Below are 17,473 nucleotides of genomic sequence, written 5' to 3'. Positions count from 1 at the left end.
TGATAAAACTTTATAGTCGAGGTTCAGCAAGCAGACTACACAATTAGGGTTAAACCTGAGTCATACAGTATCGTAAACCTGGAATAGAAGTGTTGTCAGGTTGACACAAAATGTATAATTTATAACTCATTCAGTGCTGCAGACCTCAATTGTAATAGTATGCTTTGTGTAGCAATGTTCAGTGTTACAGGCCTCTTTGGCAGCAAGGGAAAACACAAGGTTGTCACGACAAACTGATACACTGCACTCAATTCAACATGAAAATGAATTCTTATTGAAAATTAATTTTTATTAAAAACGTTTTTTAATTTTATTTAGCAAATTCACTTAGTGCATACTGCTTGTTTTATTTTTTCCAACTGGCATAATAAAAACTTGATACATTTCCCATAAGAGCTTACCAAAAGGCTAATGTATATTTAATGTGAGTGTTACAATGCGTAAATATCTCTTGATTTTGCAGTGGTAAGAGCAGCAGTTTAGCATTTGGGTTACTCCAATCTTATTTGATCCTATGTTGTACATTTTGTGCACAGTAGGATATTTTAGCTCTTTAGAATGCTTGATTCAAGCCTTTTAGCCTTTTTAATTAGGTGCTCTTTTTTATTGCCCAGAAACATTTTTTTTTAACATGATATAATTATTTTGGAATAAATTTCTATGCGTGGATAAATTAATTTTTGCAATTTTCCTTGTTTTTTGCTTATACGTTATTATGACATATTATTTTAGCATTGGCAATCTGACTCCATGTGCCTTTTTCATAGATCAGTACAGGCAGTCCTCGGTTATCCGACACAGTGGTATTCAAAATGACGTCAGATAGCGAACCGTTGTAAAGCGAATCACATTTTCACATAGGAATACTGTTTAAATCAAACGTTCCGTTCCTGAAGGCATTTTTAATGCTAAAAAACACAAAATATTTTACTAAAGCAATAAGATTATGCTGCACACACATACATTATGATACATACATTATGATGTAAAGATTCTATTTATTGAATCCAGAACTGTATAATAAAACTGTTAGACATGTTTAAAGGCCTAAATACACCACTAAACCCTCACATAGACTGATCTGGATGATCTTTCTGATTGACATAATGTTGCAACTTTGCAAAGCGTCGTAAGAGCGTCGGATAAGCCATTTTGGCGTCGTAAAACCGGCCATAGGGATGCATTGGACAGCGTCGGATAAGCCATTTGTCGTAAAACGAAGCGTCGTAAAATGAGGACTTACTGTATGTGTTGCATATTTAATGATTTCTCATCGTGTTCTGTTTATAGACTTTCAAGCCTTAAACGATTGTTTTTCAACTTCTTTTGGTTAAGGAACCCCATTAGTGTGAAATTCTTGATAACCCCAACCCTCTCGTACCCCACTCTCCGTCTCTCGTCTCTCCCCCCTCTCACACTATCTCTTATACTCCCTCTCCCCCTCTCTTCTATATACACACTCCTTTCTCTCTCTCTCTCTCTCTCTCTCTCTCTCTCTCTCTCTCTCTCTCTCTCTCTCTCTCTCTCTCTCTCTCTCTCTCTCTCACTCACTCACTCACTCACTCACTCACTCACACCCACTCTCTCACTTTCACACACTCACACACTCTCACACTCTCACACTCTCATACACACTCTCTCACTCTCTCACCCCCACTCTCTCACTCCCCCACTCTCTGACTCCCCCACTCTCTCATCCCCCACTCTCTCACTCCCCCACTCTCTCACTCCCCCACTCTCTCACTCCCCCACTCTCTCACTCCCCCACTCTCTCACTCCCCCACTCTCATATATAATCACTTTCTCACTCTCATATACTCACTCTCACTTTAATGGAGCTGCCAGCGCTGAGACAGGGCGGCTGCTGCTGCGGTCGGGAGCCACAGGGTCACTGCTACATGGGATGCCGCCACACTGCCAGGTCTGGGACAGCTGGAAAAGTTGTCACAGCTCTTCCTCCGCCCCCCCCCCCCCCCTTTGCGGCCGTGAAACATCTGAGGGGTGTTCCCGAACCCCGCTTGCTGGTCACTGCCTTAAACTATATAATAGACATTGAACGTGCTATAAAAGTTGTTACTTGGGTGATTTCATGCAACTGTATTTTACGAGGAGGTCATTGTACAATATAAAGTGAATTTCATTTCCCATAAGCTTATAGTAACTATATGTAATATGTTGAACATACTGTATATGGTTGACCAGACTTGGTAGAAATCTTCCAGGAGTGATAGGAAATAGGTGACATGTCATGATGCCATGGCTTCTTATGTTTTAAATAAGCTGGTTTATTGCATAGCTTAAAGGCCATGACAATTCATTTTATACAGCTTTTAAACTCGTGTAAGAGGTCATGACCCACTACTCATTGATCCTATGGTCATAAAGCTCAAACGGGTCTTTTTAGCATTTTTGTGGATCATAATAACGCTGCCATGTTTGAGCCTATTCTACGGATCTTGACAAGTAAGTTTATTAAAGTGAAAAAGGACACATTTCTGAGATCATTAGATGATATTTCACTGTTTTTTGTTTTTTTTCGTTTGCCTTCCTCTGGATCGATAAACTGTAAGTAGGATATAGGATAGAGCAGCGGTGTGCAAACTGGGGGCCCACCCCCTTCTGGGGGGGAAATTTTATGGGGGGGGCGTGGTGGTTAGAGGCCCCGCTTACTTCCCCACGGCATTTAAATTAAATGCCGAGGGAGGCGTGAGGGCTCTGTAACTCACTTACCTGTTGCCAGCCGGGTCTTCAGTGACGCATCGCCATGGCAACGTGGAGTCAAATGACTCAGTGGGGTCACGTGACATCACATGACCCACAACATCATTTGACGCCGAACCATTGGTAGAAGGGGGGGGGGGGGGGCGCGAGCGCTTCGTCTCCCGTCAAGGGGGCCGCAGCTCAAGAAATTTGCGCACCCCTGGGATAGTGTATATATAATGTGCTAACATTGTTGGCACTATATAAATAAAAATATACATACCTATGTAGTAAGATTTACTGCCTCCGTTGCTGCAGACCGACCGGCTGAAATCTGCGGCAACCAAAAGCAGTAGCTTTTGCGGCCCGGGAGTATTAAAGCAGCGTTAATCGTCCCTAGCCTGTCAGTCTGTAATAGCTACACAGAGAAGTCCCAGAGAGAAGGTGTCTCTGTGTGCGTCTCCCTGAACAGCTCTTACAGCAATCCAATGTTTTATTATTTTTATATGCTATATTGAAGCGGGGTTCAGAGGTGACTCCGGGGACCCCTGCTTCCAGATATATAGACCTCAGTAGGGGGTGCCGGTAGCCGCTCTGGCTGGGGTTTTAAGCTGCCACACCATGTGGACCCAGACGGATCGGCTACTGGCACCCTTATGGAGGTCTGTATCTCCGGTAGCAGGGTGTCCCCAGAGCTTAGATTATTGGGGTTCACCTCTGGAGATCCCCTGCTTCAATACAGCATAGAAAATAAAATAATAAAACTGAGTAAGACATCATACATATATGCATACAGTGGCTAACGTAAGGAAGGGGTTAACAACCCCACCCTCCTATTCGGGAGGCCTTACCACCCACCCACCTTCACCCACCCAATCTGCTCCCAACAACCCTCCTACCCCCAACAACACCACACACCGTAATATTAGCTAAACATGGCAATTGAAAACAAGAGGTAATTCTCAATGTATTACTTCCTGGTAAAACATTTTTATAAATAAATAAATGTTTCCCATCGAAATATACTGTAAAGTACAATAAAATTAAATACAAAATACAATACATATTATAATAAAAACAAGCACTAGCCATTTCATCCATTGATTGTCACTGTGGCTACCTATGCCCTCAACTGTGCTGTATTGAAACAGGGTGTCTCTGGAGGTGAACCCCATTAATTTCAGCTCCGGGGACACCCTGCTTCCGGGGGTGCAAATAGCCTCTCCGACTGGGCGCACGTGGGGTAGAAGCCTGTATCCCTGATTGTCGCAGTACACAATAGGGATCCGTACCCACAAAACTAAATGTTATGCCCCCCTGCCTGCATCATTAGCCAGCTTGGCTGTGATTGTATCACTATAGACTAATTTTCAGTGATTCCCAGCCATACCCTGACCACGGTCAGGTTTTTCACAGGTTTACTTTATATGTAACCTCCATCGTCCAACCTATCTAGTACACCAGGATGTACTACTACAGGTGTTACAACATCAACCACTAGGTTCTATCTGCCACCCAGCCTAGCTATCATTGACCACTCTACTGTCATTGTTTGAGGCATATGAGTGCATGCTATAGAGACTATCCTGTCATCTCCTCTTTTTAGGAGATCTGTCAACAGGAGCTCTTCCTCTTACTCAAAAACAGACAGCAAGATACTGGGTCGAGCAATAAGAGACCCATCAGGATTTCCTGTAGGGGCCCCCGAATAGTCTGATTGCGTTCCGGTGAGACAAAGGAGGGCAGGTCCCACAACTACCTAAGGAACCAAGTCAGGGTAGCTCCAATCGAGAGTTAAGAGTGGGCACTGATGGAAGAGAAGCTTCTGTGTATGTGTTTGAATGAAAACCATGTTCAAAGTGTGAGTATAAATATGCTGTGTGTGTGTGTATATATATCTCTATCTATATACCTATTTCTCTATCCCTGTGTTTGAGGACACGCATAAATGACTATTGTCCTATAAAAGTTCCTGGCACCAATTCTTTAACAACCTTGCTACCTCATCACCCAACCTCTTTAATGTCAGCACCCTGAGTAAGGTAAACCATGCGGAGTAGCCATATACGGTATACACCACACTGATGTGACCTCTTTAGGAAGCCGGGTAGGGAGGGTTACATTTAGCGCACAACATGGGTTTGAGTAAGTAAGAGAGAGAGAAAGGAAGAATGTTTGTTTTGCCCATTTTGGAACTTTTAGGATGAAGAGTTTGTTTTATGTGGACTATGTATTGCAAAGCTTTCCCCATGCATTAAATTTGAAATTGCATTAAATCCTGAAAAAGGAGTTACATAGTTATAGTTTTACATAGTTAGATAGTCCTGAACAAGGAGTGATATATTCAAAATGGCGGCGGCCCGCACTCTGCTAAACTAGCCTACTGCACAGCAAAAATAGCTTCTTTGAGGAATTGTGACTGTGTATATGGGACATAAGTGACTGTTGATCAAAGCTCAATTCACTTAGCACCTTTACAGCAAAATCGTGGTGAGCCAAACCCCTCGCTATCAGAAAAATGTTGCACAAGTCAAGAGGGACCACGTTCCTGCCCAGTTTATAGGGACCGCATTCCCGCCAAGTCAAGACAGCATTTCCTGAACCAGTTAAAGAGGGAGTTTCCCAAACAGAGTTATAGGATGTGCGGAGTCCATGGCCTAGTGGCGTAAAGTATGCGGCCACGCCCTTCTCTCCAAAAAGATGGAGTTCTGAGAGTGTATGGTGGCAACAATGTGCGGAGTCCATTGACTAGTGGCGTGACGTATGCGCCCTCCCCTCCAGACTTTCTCACAACTGTCTGGGGATACAGATTAATGCGAGCCACACCCTGATCCTGCTGGTTTGTTAGGGGAGAGAACGAGTATTATAGAGACACAAAAGTAAGTGGCACAGGAAGTGACCATATCACTCACTCTCGTGATTGTGATTGCTGAACTGTTTCACTATAGTTTTGGTGAATTGGTGACTTCTACCATTACTCCACAACTAGTGCACTTTGATATCCCTGGCGGGGTTTTTGTCATTATAATAGGAATCACAGATTTGCTGCAAGCTGCTTGTTTTTGGTGTCGACATCCAGGAAGGAGCCCAGTCAAGCATTGCCAAGTGTGCAGATTGCCTTACATGCAGTAGCATGTACATCGAATGATGGAGTCACTGATCAATTCTGCTTATGGGAGTGGGGACCCGAGCGAGACTGGATCCGCCATGAAGATTCCTGCAGAATCCGAAGCGCCGCCTCTTTATGCCAGTTGACCTGGGTCGGCGGACAGAATCCGCGACCATGAACCTTTGAGTTCCACCCCAGAAGTGAGGAGCAATACCATACCTATCCCTACAGTTGCTGAGCTTCCTCCAGAGACACTTCCGGTGGGACCGCAGGAGGGCGATACTGTCCAGGAGTTGACAGTGGATCCACCTGAGGTTCCACAAGTGACGGAGCCTGGGGATCCGCCTGATGCAGTTTGCTCCGTTGCTTAGGGAGGTTGTGTAGCCTCCAGTGATTCCAACAATGGATTGCCCTCCCCCTCATCTTTGGGGCGGTGGCCGCCGTGCTGCCGTATCGCACTATTTGCCTGCTACCCCTGAGTCTGAAACGTCACCCACCAAGGAAGTACCATGACAGCGAAGACTTGCTGACGGCTGATGCCCAGAAGTTGGTATGACAAGTATGGTCGACTGGGTAAGATTGAACAATAGTGAGCCGGAGGCCCCATGAACTCTGAGAAGGAAAATGAGGCCTACATTCAGCACACTGAAGGACTTGAGATCATTTATAGTCAATGACGATGTGCAGTGGGATATGGCTATGGCTGAGTTTCCTAAAGAGTCATCAGTCTGAGTTCTAACCCGGGGCTCCAGTGGGTCATAAGCTAGCATTTTTTAGTTGGGCCGATTTGATTCGGCATAGAGTTTGAGACCTGGAGTTATGAATACCCCTATGTTCCGGAAAATACTATGAGTATAGTAGAGAAGTATAGAGGCTACTGGTTGCAATGTATGGCCAAGGCTCGGCTAGATCACTGCAGTTATACCCACTTACTGCAGACACAGATAGGACAGATAAAATTGTTTAAATATGGCATATTGGTTGGAGCGTTTTCAAGTATAGGGGGGAGTATATAGACAAAACGGGTGCTAAATGAGTTTACTCTGTAGAGGTATCTGATGGTAAAGGTGGCATGGTTAGAAAACCTGATCCAGACCATTATTGTTATCCATGTATGCACTGGTGAGTGTTTGACCCCCATCTGGGTCCCATGCCATTACAGTAATAATTATGCTTCCTTATAGTTTCATGTGCCTTATGCTACCCTCTCTGGGACCGTTATGTCCACATTTCCATCAATTTTGGATGTGATAATAAATATGAGAAATAAGCACCTGCTATATGCTCTGTGTGTATAGTGCAGCTACCTGGATAAGGTTATTAAGTGCTCAAAGTTGAATAGGATGTATAACGATATGTCATGTTACAGATTTTAAATAACTTAGTGTATATATTGTGAGTGTATTTTACCAATGCCAATGTCTACCTATGCATTGTTGGGAGCAACATTGGGTTTAGTTATGGAAGATTGTAACCCCCCTCCTAAAGGGTTACTAGCAATACTAGTGTATATTGGGTCCCACCCTGGTTGCTATGGGGATCCATTCGTCATGCAGGGGTATTTGAGGAGGGACTGTTCTGGAAGGTTAGGTTCACGGAGGTCAACAGGAGCCGAGCCTTGGAAAGTGTAGATAAGTAATGTTAGTAAAGTAATAGCGTAGACAAGGCCTGCCCTGTTTATTATGTTGTAGATGGCAACAGTACCCTTTAAGGAGCCCCTCATGACGGAATGGGGTCCTGTATAGTTTAGTAAATGGAATATGGCACGCCTTAGAGGGTCTCAGCAAAGAGGGTTCTCGGGTGCCTGCTGATCAGATCTTACTGCGGATCAGTGTTAATATTCCTCATCAGTCTGTGTGGAAGTGGCAGCTTCCAAAAACAGACCGCAAGGTACTGGGTTGAGCAATAAGCGACCCAACAGGATTTCCCATAGGGGCCCGCAACGGGAAACCTAAAACATTTGCGTACGTGTTTGAATTAAAACCATGAACAGCGTGTCCCAATATATATGGGGTTCCCTGGGTTTGGGGACACTAATGACTGTTGTACTACAGTATAATGTTCATGGCGCCCATTACTTAACAACCTTGCTATCTCATCAAGCTGCATGAATGTCAGCACCCTGAGTCAGGTTAAACCATGCGGAGTAGCCTTATACAGACCACAGCGATGTACCCTCCCTAAGGAAGCCGGGCAGGGAGGGTTACATTAAGTACACATTTGTTCCTTTAGAAAAGCAAACCAATGTTTAAAGATGGAGTTAACAAATTATTAGCTCCATTTGCACACTACTGTGCCGTTGCAGTTCCACTCAAAGCGGCACTTAGGGGCTCTGTGGTTTATTTTCAGTATTCACATAAGAAAGGTACTTAAGGAGACTGCAGTGCTATATAACTTAACTCCTAAACCAGGGAGATGTATTCCCTAAACCACAATAGCTTCTACCATGCAATATGTCAACTTTGTGATTCCAACCCTCCCAAGCTTTAGTGAACGACCTTCACATTTTGTCATCTTGATTTTTTTGAACATCATTTATTTGTGTGCCCCAGTTCCATCATTGTCACAAGGGATATTTGATCATTACCACACAAACAGGCACCATGCTTGTAATGGAGATTAGGACATGCCGCATTTCAATATTTTCTCTCTCTTCAACTCACTCAATGTTATGCTATTCCTATGACAACTAACAGTTCTAGCATATTTCTCTGCAGCCAATCTAACGACACAATGCTTTCCCAAGTTTGCAATAGCAAAAAAAAGCCTGTGTGTCATACAGCAATTAAGGCTATTATATGTAGAATAATATGTGGCTGGGTGTGTGTAAACCAGAATTTTACAGAGGTGTGGGGTGATTGTTACAGGTATCTTACATCTAGGGAGTGTGTAAAGCTTTGGTTACCCATACACACCCATATTTCATTGAATGTAATTAATGGTGAAGATTCTTTATCTCACTAGGTGTTATATTAGTAGTTTGTTATTGTCTTTTATTTGTAAAGCACCAACATATTCCACCGCGCAGTACAATGGAGGTACATAGATTTGATAATTGTGGGGTGACGGAAAATGCACTAGGGAAAGTGTAATAAAGGTTAAGCCCATCCCAGGCCCTTGGCCGTCCTTCCCTGGGGCTCATCTGGTCACCACACCCCTGAGCTACCCTATTTTTACATGCCCGGTAGCCCCTTGTATCCCATCTATACTGTACTCTTTATTCCTGAGCGTAAAATGTACTTAAAGTGTAACATTGTGTTTTGTTTCCATAATAACAAAACACAGAACCCCATATGTTTCCATAATAAAGCAGAGCTAAGGTCTCAGGACATGCAGGGCTGTGGAATCCTTTATATAGTCTGCATGTCCGGAGAAAATGGCTGCTGCTGGGACTGGAGGGGGAGGTGAGGTACAGGGACAAAGGAGAGAGTGGCCGGAGGCAGAGAACAGGTCAGGAGGCTGTCGGCCCAAAAAGCGGAGTATTTGGCTGTTCCCCAGCCCAGCGGGGAATATTCTGCCAGCCTGGGGAAGCCGTTGCCGAACCCCTACACTGCTCCCATTAGGCCCATTTGTATTTCCCTCCAAAGCCCTTTAACTCTCAGCCCCAGCCCTGATTGGCTAATGCAGACGAGCCCTCACGTCCTGATTGGCCACAGCAAGACCATAGCAACTCCTGCAAATAATTTTTAGATTTCAAAGTTGCTTTTGTCGGTAAACAAAATATGGATTGGAGCAGAATTTTGAGGCGGGCAAGAAATAAGGGAAAGGGGGTTCCATACATGAAGTCAGCAGCTGTAAACATTGGAGACCTTCATTAATATTTTTTGTCATTTTGCTTGTTCTCAAAGAGAACAATTTAGACCCCAAAATAGTCTGACTCATTCAGTTGAATGGGGCGAAGAGGTTTCACTGACATGGAGAAGTGGCCTTGCAGCCTATTCATTAAGGACCTTAGAGTTAATTATACAGTGACAAGAGCATAGTTGCTGCATTTGATACAGTCTGCACAGTAGTTAAAGGTTTATAATGGTAAAAAGTGGGGCCCATATCATGTCCCTGGATCTAATGCCTCTTCAGTGTCTGCCAGCAGGAGGCTTCCTGAGCCCCCTGTTTAGACACGGATTAAAGGACAGGCAGGACCTTGCATTTACTTATAGTCTCCACCTAAACCTTTAAAGAATTTCGTCTCCAACCCTGGTGAAGTTGGGGTTGGCAGTACCTGTAATTAGGTCAATAGAAACCATCCTACTTGGCAATTTAGCTAAAGTTGCTGAGTGAGTGATAAGTTGCCTTTTAAGTACAACACCTTCCTTTAGTTGTGCCATTGCCAGCCACAAATAAGAAGTTTGTTTCAAGACAGCTGTTGTGGCTTAAGCCTTGGGAGTTCCTCTGTTCTTCTTCACTGTTTGGTATGTCTGTAATTACATTTTTACTATTAATAACACTGAATGGCTACAGCCTATTTTGGCAACTGCATGGACGACAAATTAGATAGGATCATTTAAAGCTGAGTTTAGTTTTCTCTAAGCAGAATATATTTGGTTAGAAATACCATAAATGTGTTTCCATTAATGAATGCAACAGCTAACATAATGCATACAGAAAACGGATGGAAGAATAAGGCATCAAATATTAAAAAATAAATAAACCGCATGACATCTTTATAAAATGTATACGCAATTAAAAGAGTTTGCCTAAATATCCTTATGTTAAGAAATAAAACAGTAATTTATGGAAAGTATTCTCATATTTGGTGAGCTACCAAAGGGACCAGGGTTGTAGAAGAAGGAAAAACAATTAAAAAGAAGTATACGTAAAGCATTCTGTTGTGTTGTTTTGCCAAGTATATTGTTGGGAAAGACTGACTTCCATGTAAATGAATGATGTGAGCTGGCCAGTGACAATTCAGTGTTCCACTGTAAAGACTCTGACATCACTGGATTCATTAGCATTCAGGAGATGAGAGCACTGCAACAGCAATGATTGTGGCTCAGCGACCAAGCTGGCAATTATAGTTGATGTGCTGAATATTTCCTTTACAACATCTCCCAGAGAAAATTGGACATAGCATTGTTGCTACAATTGGTCATTTAAAAGAAAGCCAGAGCCCTGGGTGTGTTGGATTCATTTGGATTGCTGCAAGAAGATTCTGCAAAGAAGGGGAAAGAAAACAAAGCTGGAATTCTGAAAGAAGCAATTTAAGCTGCAAAGCCTATCCAAACAGAGGGCAGAAATCACACTTGTCCTGCTGATGGTTTCCACAGCAGATTTCCTTTCAAGCAACAGTATGCTTGATGTGTGGGTCTATTCTAAAGGGCTTTGACAAAAGCCTGCTGCTCATTTCAAGAAAGCGACTCCCAGTGACTGTCACACTGGGAGAGAAGAGAAATTACAATGTTCCTTAGCACAGTAGTGTTGTTAGTGCTCACGCAGGCAGCATGGAAAAGAGAAGCAAGCTGTAAAAACTAACCAGCTTTAGGGATCTGGCCGTTGTTTTCTTCAGCCTGGCATCTTCAGCATTGTTGGAAGTAGGTACAATATTAACCCTGTCTCTGAAACTTTTCACTTTGTATCCAGATAAAAGTATATACTGCAAATAGGAACGAAATGTTAGCCCTTTGTAATATAGTAAAGATTTTATATTTGCGGATGCTACTTTTAAGCATAGCCAACTAAGCAGTTCATGGTATATATAAATGGATACATACATACATACATACATACCAATTTAAACCATAGCTGGTTTTATGCTATGTTTTGCTTTAAGTAGTTCACCTATAGATAAATCACTCCTACCAGCCTAGCTAGTACAATTTATATAGTTGGTCATTAGAAAACATGAATGTTTTAATATTCCCAAAGTATGGGAATGCTAATATTTGTGTATATTCCCAAATGTCCTAGGATGCAAATATTTACGAAAATCTGAGAGAATAAAGAAGTTGCATTATTTTGAACAAGTACATTAAATGGCTGACATTTAAAAGCACATCCCAGTTAAGGTTGTAACATGGAAAGCTAAAACCTTTAGTGTCTGAGCAGCTATAGAATTGTGTATGTATGGTGCTGGTGTACGGTGTATATTTGTACACTGGCGACAACCTTTTAGTCTTAATCCATGTTTTATTTTGGTTTTTTTTAATGGGAAGGAGTTGTTGCATGAAGCAGCTGGACGTGAAATATTCCTGACCTGTCACCATGTAAAGATATTAATCCAGGCACTCGTTGTTTTTGTAGTCCGAATTGTAGTCCGTGCTAGGGACAGACTGAACCTGTATTAAGCACAAAAGATTAGCGCTGGACTGAATAATGACTTATTAAATACTCACACCAGATGCACTGCCGTCTCTCTAGCTGTTTCAGTAGCTGGTCATATTCCATTTATTTAGCATCTATTTAACTTGACGCCTAAGTGTTCAGGCATCAGTGTGGGTCATTTATCTTAAAAGTGGGGCAGATGCAATTTGCATCATTATTGATTTTCTAGTTCTTTTGTAAGGACAATTTTCATTATACTCAATGGATTTGCTGAGATGTGTAGACATTGCCTGGATGGATCATGTTATGTGTTTGAGGGGATATTCAATTTACTTAGAAAATACCCTTTAAATGTGGAAAGTGTTTCCCTTCTTACTATTTTTTTTACCTGCTGTTTAATAACCCAGCTTCACTGTACTGTAAATGAATGAAATACTCTAGGGGTAAGATGCTTCTTCCAGGCTTGATCTGTCATTGAGACCTTATTTTGCCAATTATTGTTTTCACAGATGGCTCCAAAGACTCTTGAGCTAGTGACAACATAGACTAATTACCAGCTTTAAAGCATTTTTGACTAACCTAAACACCTTTAAAGTCACTGTCATTATATTCCTAAATGTATCTGAACGGTCTATTGTAACCGATTCAAATTGTTGAAAAATTGAGGGCAAAGCTAATGAACATATTTAGTATGATGTAACCTGATATAGAAGGGTGATAAGGTTTTTGCAATTGTGAGATCCAACCAGACAGGGGGTCGGTGTACAAATACTCTAAGGCTCATTTAACATACACATATCTACAGTATGCTAAATAAAAACTTACTGGTAGAGGAAGAACAGGAGTCCAGTTACAGACTTACATTTTAACAGGAAATGTCTCCCATGTGTTCAGTTGATTTTAAAGAAGAAAAAAAAAAAAAACAATGAAAGGGAACTATTTCATGTAGTATGTGAGCAATTATTTGGAACAATTTGCTGATGAAAAGATAACCTGCAGATGCAGGGCCACATTTGCATTTACGTGACTGCAAGGAACTCCTGCAGAGAATTTAAAGCCCTCTAAGCTTCTAGCTTAAATCATTTCCCATCCAGTTGTCTGGTTCAAATCACTGGAGAAAGAGAGATGGTTTCCTATACAGTATCCTCTCATCTTTTACCTCATCAGCTCCATCTCTCCAGCTCCAAGTTGGTTGGGATACACCGATTCCTGAAAGATCATGATACATCTGTGTTGTAATAGAAAAGTAGCTGAATGCTTTCCATTGAGACAAGCCATCAGGACAACTGATATTACTGACGTGTGTATTTTGCATGGTTGGTGTATCGAGGGGTCTTATTTTTGGGGGGATCATAAATCTAAATCTGCTTTATAAACACCATTTGCAGCCCTACTAAACATTATCTTAACACCATAGCTGGTTTACGGAGAGCAGAAATGAACTGAAACGCATTTGGATAATTTCCAGTTTAATGACTATAAAAATAAAAAACAAAAACTTTTTTTCTGTTCTTAAATGATGTACTACTGTAAATTAGTAAGGATAGATAATCAAGCACCTGGCTGTTAAAAATATTACAGCACTACCATTATTATGTACTGAAAACATACTTGTTTTCTTGCAAGTAAGCCTCATTAATTTCTCCGTAATTAATTCCTCTCTACAATAAAAATAGAACATGTGGCTAAACAATGACCCTCCAAATTAGGCAATTATAAAGCATCCCATTAAAACTCTGCTAGTAGTCACCTACTTAAATTCAATATGTATATCATTAATGCACTGTCTTTTGTTACTGCCTTTACTTATCTATAATGGCTGAATAATTATCTGTGTAGTCTCAAGGCTCCTCCAAATATCCAAATCCCACAGAGACACATTTCAAATGAATAACATTAACTCAAACTGAAACAAGTACATATGTGGGCTTAGCATCCTTTTTATATTTACATTTGTATCACATTTTACAATTTGTGGCAAGCGTTGTACTATTTTAATAATTGCTGTTTGATGTTTACAAGAACATAATGCAACGAAATCATAAAGGCCATTGTATCAACTATTGGGTTTAGAAATAGGTTTTCCTATTAAAAAAATAAATAATAATTTTTATATATAATTATTTATTTATTGAACATGTATTTCCATAAACCAGAATAGTCCGCATTTTTATTTGGTGCATACAATGAGAACGATGCATTTTATACTTTGCATGGGATAAAATTGTTTCAGGTTTGTCGAATCAAACGTATTCATTGCATAAAAAAAGGTGAAACAAAATCTAAAAATCTGCCAAGATAAAGGTTATGGGCATGAATGTAGTATGTCCTTTGGACCTTACATACAAATATTTCTGCAATCCTTACATCTGTTTAGGGACTTGGTTTCGTAGATAATTTGAGAAGCATAGGTGGTTCCCCTTTTGTGACATTTAAAGGTGGTATAGGTGTAGAGAAATCATTGGGCAAGATTAACTACTGAAAGCCTGATGAGATCAGATTGATTTGATACCTGTATCAAATATATAGGAGTATATACTGTACGTAGGAGTTTCTGTGCTATCATGCCCCAGTCGTCAACATCGCAGCTTCATGAAAAAATGGAATAGACTTTCAAATTCTACATAAGCAGCCATCTCAAAGGAACGTTATTTTTACTGCAGCATGTTAGTCCAAAGACCATCGATTCAAATAAAAAAAATAGGGGCAAAACACTTCACAAGAAACAAACTATACAGGTAAAAGCCTGTTTTGATGAGTGCATGCCCTTAATACACTGTGGCCACACTGTTCAACTTGACAAGAAAATTAAAAATAAGCGCAGCAATCCAAATATCTCGGTTACTTGAGGAAAGGCCCAGAGTGCCTGAAACGTTGTCATGTGATTGCATGCTCTAGCAAAATAAAATGCGATGTTTTTTGTTTTTTTTTGACCGACTTGGGCAAGTTTTTGTCTCCTCCTTGTAAGCATTTCAGGATCTACTAACCGTAAGTCTCTTCGGAGTGCTGCAATTATTATTATTTTTCGTCACTGTGGTACATTAACGATAGATGGTCAGTATCTCTATTGGAAACAAAATGTACAGTAGCAACTGCTGTGGAGAGCTCTTACTAAAATGTAGAATGAAATGCCTTTGTTATGGTATACTGTATGCAGGATGTCTTCCATGCCTGTATATCTATACATTTGCCTTTTTAAATACATTTTTCTCACCCTTATTACTGCTACGTATACCTTTTAATTATCATATGCTTTAATGTTTGTCAGAGTAGGTACACGCCCTTGAATCTAGGCTTCTACAACAATGAAAGGGTGATAAAAACAAACGGTGTCGACAATGTTAAATAAACGTCGTGGTACCTGCCCACCGGGCCTACTTAACAGACGGACATCCTGTTTTATCCCAGGTCGGTGGTGATTTATGGAGTCCTGTAGAACAGAACAGGGGTGCGCGGCGCCCTCCAGGGGCGGCGCAAGATTGTTCAGGGGGCGGGGTGGTTGCAGAGGCCCCGCGCTCTTCCCCCAAGGCATTTCAATTAATGCCGGGGGATCGCGTGCGGCCTCTGCAACTTCACTTACCTTGTCTTCGGCGACGCGTCGCCATGGCAAAGCGACGTCAAATGATGCAGTAGGGTCATGTGACGTCACATTGGCATGGCAACGTGGCATCACGTGACCCCACTGAGTCATTTGATGCAGGAGAGGAGGTAAGGTGGGGTGGGGGGGGGGAGCGAGCAGGGAGGGAAGCAGGTAGGGGGGCGTAACAGAGAAAGATTGCGAGCCCCTGCAGTATAGAAGACCAGGAATCATTATTTTATTTTTTTATAATGGAGACCATCATTGGATGGTCTCTTTTATTAAATAAAACCTGTGAAAATAACATCCTTGTTTAGGGCAATACCTCTTAGGACCAAAATAAACTAATTCTAGTGACATGTTCAAGTATTTTAATCTGGAAAATGGATACCTTTTTATTTATTTTTTACCCACATCTGACACTTATATATATTTTAAATGTATTTGTTTGATTTCCTCTGGCTGCTCCCTTTTGTGTGATGTCACGGTGTGTTCAGAAAGTGATTGTACAGCCGGAGTCCCCCCTCCCCTAAAAACATTTGATTCCGAAACCCTTAAGAAATGAACCAGTCTGATTTGTGTGGGATTGTACCTTTTTTAACATGCTTTATGGTTATTGCTAGTGACCAGGATCAAACAAAACCAGGAATCTGTTCAGAATATACTCACTGTATCTCTCCAACTTCTTGGAGCTCTTTGAGTCCATATTCAATAATAAATTTGAAGGTTCTCCATATTTTTTTCATACCTTCTGTCCCAGTCAGGATCTCATAATTGCAGCACATGTGGTGCACGCATCTTTCCCTGGTTCATTTATTATTGACTATTATTTCTTCATGACTACGTCATTGGCAAGTAGCTGTTTAAATTAAAAAAAAAAAAAAAAAATTAAACACACGCCACCTAGTAATCACTCTCGCCATTTTCTTTTTTTTTGTCATTCTCCTGCTTATGTCCTGCACTTCCCCCCCCCTAAAGTATTTTCCCATGATGCCCCTATACTAGAAGTCTTCTGTCACCACTGTTTTTCCTACCCATCTTGAACATTAGGTTGACAGCCCACCTCTGCAGAGAGTCACTTTAGGAGCAGTTCCTCCTCCTAGTTTAGGGGGGGGGGGAATGTTTTACAGGGTGGGAACCGGAGTCCCCCTGAGCCAAACACAATTTTTAGTTCTGAGGATCCCTCTCCTGGGTTCCTGGGAAACACTCCCTGGGGTAAAACAAAATGGCTGCCAAATCTCAGGCCAATAAGAAGCTGCAACCACATCGGTTGGTGCTTCCTATTGGATGGCCATTTAACCCCTTTGTAAAAACAAACAGGAAATGCGACTGGTAAATGCCCCAGTATCTCGGGAACAAAGGGGTCCCTGGAGCTAAAACTAAAATAGTGGCATTCAACTCTGGAGCCCCTCCCCCAACCCCCCCCCCCCTTCCAATCCTGTAAAAATGTAATAAAATTGAAGTTAGGGTGGGTTGTTCCAGTCAATAACCTTATAACTAATAATAGTAGTTCACCTCATTGCTACCCTATATTCTGCAGATCTGATCTGATATGTGTATTTTTACGTTTCCTCAGTGTTGGTGCAAAATTAGCATCATATTAATCAAATAAAATAATAGAAAAAGTTTGAAACACAAGTGTGTTTTATTAAATCTAGTGCTGTTTTGCAACTTTAGGGCTTTGATAAATTTATTGCAATAACTTGGCTATTTAGAATAACACGAAGATGAACCGCATTCATTTACTCCCAGATGCAAAATTCTTGCTATGCAAATATTTTATTAATCTGCAAAACCTATAATTTTGTTACCATGTGAATTTGACTTTT

General features: G+C 41.4%; 1 protein-coding gene across 3 annotated transcripts in view; it reads left to right on the top strand.

Annotated features, from left to right (window-relative positions):
• Positions 1-17,473, top strand: part of PRICKLE2 (prickle planar cell polarity protein 2) — a 163,881-nt gene that overhangs the window by 90,696 nt on the left and 55,712 nt on the right. The window contains exon 1 of one of the 3 annotated variants that reach the window (XM_075574254.1): positions 10,748-11,337. The exons of the other annotated variants lie outside the window; for them this stretch is intronic. The gene's annotated coding sequence lies outside the window, so the exon portion shown is untranslated. Of the gene's footprint in view, positions 1-10,747; positions 11,338-17,473 lie in introns of those variants that run through there. 3 annotated transcript variants of the gene reach the window in all.

Source organism: Ascaphus truei, chromosome 17 (genome assembly GCF_040206685.1).
Source record: "Ascaphus truei isolate aAscTru1 chromosome 17, aAscTru1.hap1, whole genome shotgun sequence".
Classification (NCBI taxonomy): domain Eukaryota; kingdom Metazoa; phylum Chordata; class Amphibia; order Anura; family Ascaphidae; genus Ascaphus; species Ascaphus truei.
This window is presented reverse-complemented; position numbering and strand designations above follow the sequence as displayed.